This window comes from Mastigoproctus giganteus, chromosome 5 (assembly GCF_048544385.1).
Source record: "Mastigoproctus giganteus isolate SK-2022 chromosome 5, ASM4854438v1, whole genome shotgun sequence".
Lineage (NCBI taxonomy): Eukaryota > Metazoa > Arthropoda > Arachnida > Uropygi > Thelyphonidae > Mastigoproctus > Mastigoproctus giganteus.
In genome coordinates, this window is record NC_143579.1 from 20178867 (window position 1) to 20188644 (window position 9778).

Here is a 9778-nt window from a genome sequence, read left to right on the forward strand (position 1 = left end):
TCAGCTTCCGTATTCTTCTTAATGGCATGAGAGAGTCCGATAAAAGCGACGTGGAGGTCCAAGGGGAGGCCGCCTGTTAGTAGCTGTAGGGCAGCAGTTCTACATGCGCGGGTCATTTGTAATAGCATAAGTCGTTGAATTTGCTGAATTTTACGTTGAGCATGCACTAAAGTCATTCGGTGGTACCATACTGCAGCTCGATATGTGACAATTGGTATAAATACTGCTGAGTATAAAAGGCGTTGAGTTGGCCCTTTAAGACCCCAGTCCTTGCGGGTAAAGCGTGCTAACATAGTGATGTAATTTTTTATCTTTTCTTTGATAGCTTGGATATGGGGGATGAAAGTTCTAATGTCGTCCAAAATTACTCCTAGGTACTTCACGGATCGGTAGTTTCTCAATGGGCGGCTATTAAAACGTATGGTAGGAGGTCTGGAGAAGTCTAGTTTGCCTTTTAATAGGAGGGTTTTGCTCTTCTCAGTGGAGACTGAGAGTTTATTTTCCGTGGCCCATACGGACAGAGCAGAGAGAACAACCGTAGCCTGGGTTTCTATGGTGGCGCAGGTGGGGCCCTCGATGATGATAACCATGTCGTTGGGGTAAGAAAGCTGAGTAGTATGTGGATAGTCCCTCAGGAGCCAGTCGTCGAGTATCATATTCCAGACAGCTGGCCCCAGGATGGAGCCCTGAGGACAGCCTTGGGTTAGATGTCGGGTGATGCAGTGATATTTTGTTTTGATGCTGACCTTGCGGTTAGAGAAGTAGCTTTTGAGGCAGTGGTAGATATTCCAGGTACAGTTAGAGACTCTGGCCCTCTGAAGAACGTCCGGCCACCACACTGTGTCAAAAGCTCCTTTGAAGTCAATGAAGATTGCCAGTACATAAGTTGCATCCGACTGTTCTGCAACTTTGAAGGTTTTAGATAGAGCATCAATTGTGGAGCACCCTTGTTTGAATCCAAATTGAAGCGAGGATGCCAAACCTCTGGCTTCATATCGGGGTTGGAAGCGGGAGAGCAGCAGTCTCTCAAAAACCTTGCCGAGAATGGGAAGCAGCGCAATCGGGCGATATGCCTTGGAGGTACCTGTGGCATACTTAGGTAAGAGCCTCAGGTTAGCATGCTTCCAACGTGATGGAAAGTTACCCTCATTCAGACAGGAGTTGAAGAGCTGAAGAAGTATCATTGGAGCTATGGCCCAGAGACGTTGCACAGTCTCGCCTTCAATAAAATCCAGACCAGGAGCTTTACCTTTTTTGATTTTTTTTAATTGCTGCATCGACTTCCTCCTCTGTGAATGGTTTCTCCATAATGTCTGGCTGGACGCTGGAATTTTGTACTGCTATCTTCCTGTGGATGTCAGTGTCAGAGTTGGTGTTGTGCTGATATATTAGTTCATCCAGAATCCAGTTGATTGTATCCAGCAGATATGAATTGTTGTAGAGCTGAGAACGGTAGAGAATTTTCAATGAGTGCCACTTCATATCATTCAGAAAAATTGCTGACAATTGTAGTTTATCCGCCGTCGTGGTTGCAACGATGAAGAATGTGCGTCCAGGTTTCGCCAGCACCACACAAGCAGAGATTGGTGTCAGACAAGCCAAAATGAAATACAGCAGTTTGGAGTTGGTGGACTCGTACCCGTGTCCAGTAAGTATATATGACCTTGTTAAGCTTGGAGAAAACCTTTTGAGAACGTTCCTGTTGAGAGGGAAAGTAAATGCAGGAACAAACGAGCGGGTGATTTGACAAGTTGTACTGGAATCCCAGCGTGATCGTCACACATTGGCCAGTTCATTCCAATTTCTCGGGTTTCTCTTTTTTGATGTCAACAGTTGTGTTACTGGAGATGCCGAAAACAAAGGCTATTGTAGCCCATTCGCGACAAAGTGCGACTGGTTGTCCGTTGCTATTTATTTATTTTTAAATATATATATATATATATATATATTTTTTTTTTTTATTATTTTTACTTTATACAATTCTCATCCATATTTCTTCGTCTTCTGCTGTCCTGTCTCCTGGGAATGAGTGTGTGTGTGTGTGTGTGTGTGTGTGTGTGTGTGTGTGTGTGTGTGTGTGTGTGTGTGTGTGTGTGTGTGTGTGTGTGTGTGTATGCTGTTGCCGGCTTGCTGGCACGGGGTTCTTTTGAATGGCTCCAAACCCTCTTTGGACATTCAGTACGTGACTGTTGACGTTGGCCATGATTCCTGCGCAGTTGTGGCCTACCTCCCCGTGGTGTAGACGGACACTGGGCAGGCTTTCCAGGTGATCGCCTGATTGGTGACAAAACGGCCAGAAACAACTAAACAATACAACAACTCACACACACACACTGCACGAACATAACGTTACACACATTTCTGGCCTGTTACAGTGCTCTGTAACCATCACAGTGTACAAAGACGGAGTTGAACTTTCGTTCAGGTGCCGTCCTACATAAGATACTATACATGTCTACATGTCTCATCAACAAGCGATTTTCTTCCAGAGGAGTGCCGTTGAGAGGATGTTTTCTGTTTGTTGTACCATTCCCGATACACCCTTGAAACTGTGGTGCGTGAAAAGTTCAGGAGAACCTACCCAGAGATGCTTTGTCCTGCACGTCTTGCACCTACTACCATGCCACGTTCGAAGTCCGTTACCTCACTCCTTTTTCCCATTTTTGCTACGGTTTGTACGCTTAACTGATACTAGAAAGGTCGTTCTGCTGCATTTATATCCACAACTGTGGCCATGCGACTTGCAACGTTGTGGGACAAACCATTTGTGTGCACAGCAGGGGCGTACCTAATAAAGTGGCAGCACAGTGTATGACGGCACTGATTGCAGAGTTCAAAGAACACATGATAGCTTAGGCTCTCATGGATGAATTTAATCCCAACAAGCAACAAAGGGTGATGACTGAGATGGTGAGTGTCCTTTTGAATTCACTGTGTTTTTTCCATAATGTTTTATTCTTTTGGCAATCATTCGATGTTTAATTTTGTTTATAGTTTTAATGAGAAATGAGAAAAAATGAAAACTGCCTTTGCAGTGAAGGATATTTAATTTAATTAACCTTTCTTCATATGATATTGTAAATGATAGTTTGTTTGTTTTTTAGAATTGGGAAGAATCATTCTGTTTCTCCCTTTTTTTTTACACTTGATTCATATCTCCCTTGATATGAATACATAATAGTATTCATATCAAGTTTCTCTCTTCGTGAAAAATTCTTCACCTTTCTTTTCAACAATATTTTTTGATGAAAAGAGATGTTAATCAGCACATTTTCATGATTATCATAAGATCAAAAACATTGAGTTTCCAGCCTTTACATTCGCTTTATAATGGTGTGAAAAATAAATTTAAAAATATGTATTGATATAACTTTATGGCTTTATATCAGGTTATATTATTTATTGTAAAAATGTATATTTTATATGATATTCTTTGAGTTTGGTAGTGAGGTGGGATGGGTTGTCTTTATGAAGGATTTGTTAAAATTAAAACCGAAATATCGATATTTAATGTTTGAATGAAAAGGAGGGAAGGAGAGGAGGGGATGAACATATTTATTGAGGGAAAGAAGACAGAAGTAGATACTTTCAGATATTTAGGGAGTTTAGTAGATAAAGGGAGAATTGATAAGGCGACATGTAGAAGAGCAGATCAAGGAAGAACGTTTTATAACTGTGTAAAAGATCTAGATCGAAGGAAGGAGGTACCTGAGAAGTGCAGGATAGTACTCTATAGAGATTATTACTGGTATGTGGAAATGTATTATTTGAAGTGTGCTACCTCCTTAAATAAGTTCGAAAGTCATTTGCAGTGAAATGAGATTGCAAAAGCAAAGTAAAAAAATTAAAGTTACTGAAACAATATTTGAAAAGATTCTGTTTTTAAACAGCTAACTTATACATCAACAAAAAAAAATTAAAAATATTGTCTTTAACTTACTTTACAAGAATATTAATTTTAATCTTCTAAGATATTAATCTGAAAATCTTTTTTTTTTCTTTTATCTTTTATTTTTAATAAAAGATTCTAACATTTTAATCTGAAAACCTTTACAAACTTTTATTTCATTTTTTTATTTAAAATGCGAATAGAAAAATGCTGCGACGGCTGGGAATCGAACCCGGGTCAATTGCTTGAAAGGCAGCTATGCTAACCACTATACCACCGTCGCCTGCATAACCAATCTTCTTATTCTTCCTTAAAGGGAAATATTTCTTTCAGGTTGATGAACCTTACTGACGTCAGCTGTGAGCAACATCTGATAACAATTTTCAGCTTAAAAGACTGCAGTTGTGGATCGTTGTCATTAGAAATGAGCGAATGCTGGTGTTAAGGGATTAAACTCCTTTCTTCCTTATTAATATGATATCACGGTGCAATAAAATGGCTACAGATTATTCTAAGCATTCCAAGAAGTGTTCACTGCTGTATATTAGGATGACTTTTCGGGTATAGGATATATTGTGTCTGTTTAGGCTACAGACACAATATTTTGCATCTGAATTCACGCGTAAATAGTTTATAGAAAAGGAAATACCAGAACTGTAGCAGGTTATAACCGAGAGCTGAATGATTTTGTGATAACAGAAACGAAAGAGGGAGAGAAATTGTTTCGAATTAAAGTACACAAAGGCACTTGAAGTTGAAGAAATCTATGCGGCTATATTAGAAGAAGCACCAAAACAGGTAAGCGCAGGTTTGGCCATAATTAAGAACGCATTTTTGGATTCAAGAATGGCATTTTTGCAATGGAGATTTGCAAATGCCACCCCAATTCACAAAGAGGGATCAAAAGGTTAAGCGAATAAATATTGACCTGTAAAGCTGACTCTCAGAAATCTCAAAAAGTAATGTACTAATTGGGTGATGAATGAAGAAACAGATCGTGAGTTAACTGTGCAATTCGATATGGATTTTTCTGAGCAGTGCTCACAGGTTGCTAGGACAGCTCATCCTTTGGCGTAGGCAAGAGATAGTCCTCATCTTGAGTACTAAATACAGATGCGGAACCTCGCTTTAGAAAAGATGTGGATCTCTTCAAATGGTTGCAGAGAAGAGTGGCCAGATAATTAATGGTAAGAAACGGGTATACTTAGAAAGACACACTTCGATTCTGCAAATCTGAGCAATTGGAAATTAGGTGTTTTCGTGGAGATTTGTTTAATTTGTTCCAAGCTTTAAATGGCGTGAGTGCACTAAGCGAAATGGGACGATGTCCTTACTGTTTCTCGAACAACATAAATATGGGCGACATAATTGTATACGGCGAAAGGATGGTTGCAGAACAGATGAGGAAAAATTATCTTTCTTCCAGAGAAAAATTGACTCTTGGAACACACGTCTCAGTGTTTTAAAAACGAGTCGGCCCAATTCGAACAGTGATCAATACCATCGCAACCTGTGTGGTTGACGATGACGATGAAGACTCTAGCTTCTTTAACGTAGAGGAAGCGAATGATATGTCTCTCATCGCAGTATCGCCAGTACAGCAACCCAAACAGAAGACTTTTCCAATATCCTGCATACACCGCCAACAATGCATGTGGAGTCCCAAAGAAGGAATTCTCCACCTTCTATTACGCTTATTAATGTGCCTACACATACCGATTCTTCGTTTGCTGAATGTCTGTCTCCCAGCCCCTCCGCATGCCTCCTCAAGAACCGTAAATCACTTGAACACAGAATAGCATAAATTCTCGAAGATATTGAAGGTGCTTTTGATAACCTAAATATCACAGCACTTCTGAAACTGCAAACCAATTTCTTCTGGATAAACGGTGACGTTTTCTCTTTTCCTCATTCACTCCTCCGGAATAGAACAGTGTGCCTCACTCATCGCAGCACCTCCTATAACCGATCGATCCATGCAGGCTTGCCGCAAGGCGGCTTTTTTTATTGTGGCTACTAACCACCGCTCTCCTTATTCCGTTTGTGTGCAACAGAGATGATGTAATTACATACGCCGACGATACAAAGCTCTTAAAGGAAATACTGCCATCAGCCTACAGAGGAGTGATCACAACGGAAATCAGTTAGAAGATCAAAGCTCTCTCTAATTATCTCAACAATTTCGGTCTTAAACTGAACCACAAAAATCCGTAATTATGGTTTGGTCTCTGAAGCCGCGGTATACTGGTCTGCCGCCACAAGATGACAGGTGTGCCGCAAAATTTGGTGAAGATGCACGCCTATAAATAATACTCTACGTATTAGAAATAGACAGCTGAGAACGTTTCAGTTTACTGGGATCCAGTCTGAAGTTCTTACTTCAGATCAACGAGTCCACAGATGTTATCGGTCACGCTCAACTTCTTGCCAACATTCGGTTCATCGATGGAGATGTAATTGCAACAAATTTAATTTTTTGTAAAGTACTACCCGAGCGAGCCACTGGTGAAGAAATGTTTCATGTTAATAATGAATATACGCTCCAAAATGAATGAAATTGGAAGGATTGCGTCAGTGTTTGAGCAGAGACAATCCTTCGCTCACAAGTATTACAAGTGCGCAAAGTGAATTCTGACATATGATGTGACCATTGTCCATGAAGCCATTGTTGCCAAGTCTTTGCCATCTGCTCTGAAAGTTGGCAGGACGAAGCAGTAAGTAAAAATAATTAATTTCATCAAATGGTGACCCCTCAATTCGCGACTTTTTTTCCGTTTTGTGTCAGGAATGGGATCTGGACACACCAAACTCCTGCTAGATACAAAACTATGGTGGTTTGTCAGATGGTAAAGCGTTAACGCGCCTTTTTTGACTTGAGGCGGTACGAACATTTTTATCAGTTCAGGGGCATGAGTATGCAGAGTTATATTCAGATGATGAATGGGTTACTAAGTTGAAATATCTCTCCGTTATTTCCACTCATTTGAATAAGCTGAACCGAAAAATGCAAGGTAAGAATGAAAATCTTTTTACGAGTATGGATTAAAGGCTTTCAGAATAAGTTGTATTTATGGATACAACGCATTGCAAAAATGGGTCGTTGAAGATGTTCCCAACTGTATGGCCGCTTGTTACCGGTAATAAAGTGATGATGGACTTCATTAAAGAACATTTAGATAACTTACAGCAGAAGTTCAAGGATTATTTTGAAGAGAGCGTCGAAGATTTCGACTGGGTTCGTAATCCATTTGTTGCGGATGCAAAGCCTTTACTGTAAACCCCTGGCTTATAGCCGTGAAGGGTAGTGTGTACGGCGTGTGCGTTCTGTATGCAATAAAGAGTTCATCTTCTTCTTCTTCAAAATCTCTTCCGATGAATGTACAAGAGGAACTAACAGATCTGAATGATGACAGAGCATTGCGATTAAAACATCACGAAGTGCAGTTGGACACATTTTGGTTATCAAAAAGGAAAGAATACCCGGCTAACTCCGGGATGGCAATTAATGTGTTATTACCATTCCCCACTGCATATTTGTGTGAATTGGGCTTTTCGATCTTAACTCAAATTAAAACATCAAAGAGGAAGAGACTCAGATCCATTGATTAAGAAATGAGGCTTCCATTTTCAACGATTCCGTCACGCATCAGCCGTCTGTGTTCAGCAAAGCAGGTACAAATATCACATTGAAGGCATGCGTAGTTATTTGTTTTAATACTAATAGTATTTTTTTTTTTTTTTTTGGCTTTGCTTTTCTTTTGTACAGTGATTTAAAATTCATAAAATGTTAATATATGCATGGGCCAATTTCTGTTGAATTGTTGGAACAATAACAGTTGATTCTATTGTGACTTATAGCATATTTATATTATCTTTGCGGTAAACTGCTTTTTGGGGGATTTACGTTTTGATGTGATGTGTTTTGTAATGGATATCTTACGGTGTGTCGTGAAGAGAAAAAAAGTTGCGGAACACTGGCTTAATGGAAAGTGTGGTTCCGAGGAGGAAAGATGCATAATTCTTCGAAGAACGACCAACGCTCTCCTCTGTTGAAAAGAGGCCTACACGACTCCTCACATCGTCGATCGAGATAACCAACAAATTCTGTAGGGCTGAAAGCAGTCACACATTTCCACTCGGTAGGGAAGAGAAGTCTTTCCTCATAAGGAAGTCCTTTTGCCGATCTCACCAGGGAAGTTACGCGTCTCTGGACCCTTTCAAGAAGCTGAGCGTCTTTTTTTAGGTCTCCACACTTGAACACAGAATTCAAATGTGGACTAATGATAGCCTTATATAATAGGATTATGACTTCCCTATCTCTACTAGCAAATGATCGATAAATCACCGATAGGACACCATGGTCCTCCCTTGCAACCAGTCTACAATGCTCGGAGAATAACCGGATGTCTGACCGTATCATAACTCCTAAGTCCCTTTCTTACACTACTGATTTTAGTCCAACTCCACCAAGTGTACACATTATTTTGGGGCTACTGTTCCCCAGATGTAAAACCTAGCATTTTGCTGAATTAAAGCATAGTTGTCACTTTTCTGACCATCCCTGAAGTCTGTCTTGATCACTCCGAAGAAGCTGTCCTTGGGCGATTATGATTAACTACTCTACCTATCTTTACATCATTTGAATATTTAGACATCACGGCCTCTATCCCTTTATCGATGTCATTTAAAAAAATCAAAAACAACAGTAGTCCCAATACTGATCCTCGGGGAACCACACTTCTTACTTTAACCCAACCTGAGGGATATCACAACCCTCTGTATCCTTCCCTGAAGCCATCCTGCTATCTATATAAAAATTTTCCCCGTGATTCCAACCTGTTCCAACTAATAAAGTAACCGCTCATGTGAGACCGAGTAAAAGGTTTTGCTGATATCCAAATAAACAATATCCAAATTATCCCCTAAATCCAGCATATTACTGACCAAAATGATTAACTAGATTAGTTAAACATGAGTTTCCCTTTACAAAACCATGCTGAGTATCCTTCAGAATTCCATTGCTATCCAAACGAGCCTAAATTCCACCCTTGAACATTGCCTCCATGATTTTCCCTACAACTACATTTAGACTGACCGGTTGGTAATTTCTCACTTCACTCTTAGAACCGCCCTCATGTATTGGGTATAAAATGGCCCTTTTCCAATCAAACAGAATCTCTTATGAGTCTAGTGATGTTCTATTAGCCTCAATGGTTCAATGCACTGCAAAATCTGTGGTTGATGGCATATACCCTATAATTTTAATTTATATGCCATCAACCACAGAGCCTTACTGGCCTGTAGGCTTGAAAGATTTTTTCATTAAATAATCATGTGAAATTTCAATATCATTAATTATATAATTTTCAACTTCACTCCCATAATTTCTAATTGATATAAAGGGTTTTTGTTCTGTAAATATCGATACTAGGCGTTGAATTCATTTGCAACATCAGTTGGGGTATCTAATACTATCCCACTTCCTTTACATAAGGGTCCAATCTGGTTTGTCCTTTTCTTTGCATTTATATATGTGAAGAATTCCTTATCACCTCACTCTTTGCCAGCGATTTCTCATAAACTGCCTTTGCCATCCTGACCTTTTCTGTGGCAATATTACAGATCATTTTGTATCTGTTATAGACTTCAGCACTTTTAATTGCTCTGTAACTTTTACATGCAGTCTTTTTCTGCTCAAGTCATCTGGCAACTTCATTATTCATCCAACATAGAATCCTCGTCTTAGAGTATTTTTACTGGTATGTACGCATCTTTGATGGTAGAAAAACAAATAAATGAAAATGGTTACTTATTTAATAGTTAAATTAAGAGAGCACAGAACCATCTATTCCATATTAATTTTTATTTAAATAATTTAAATTATATAAT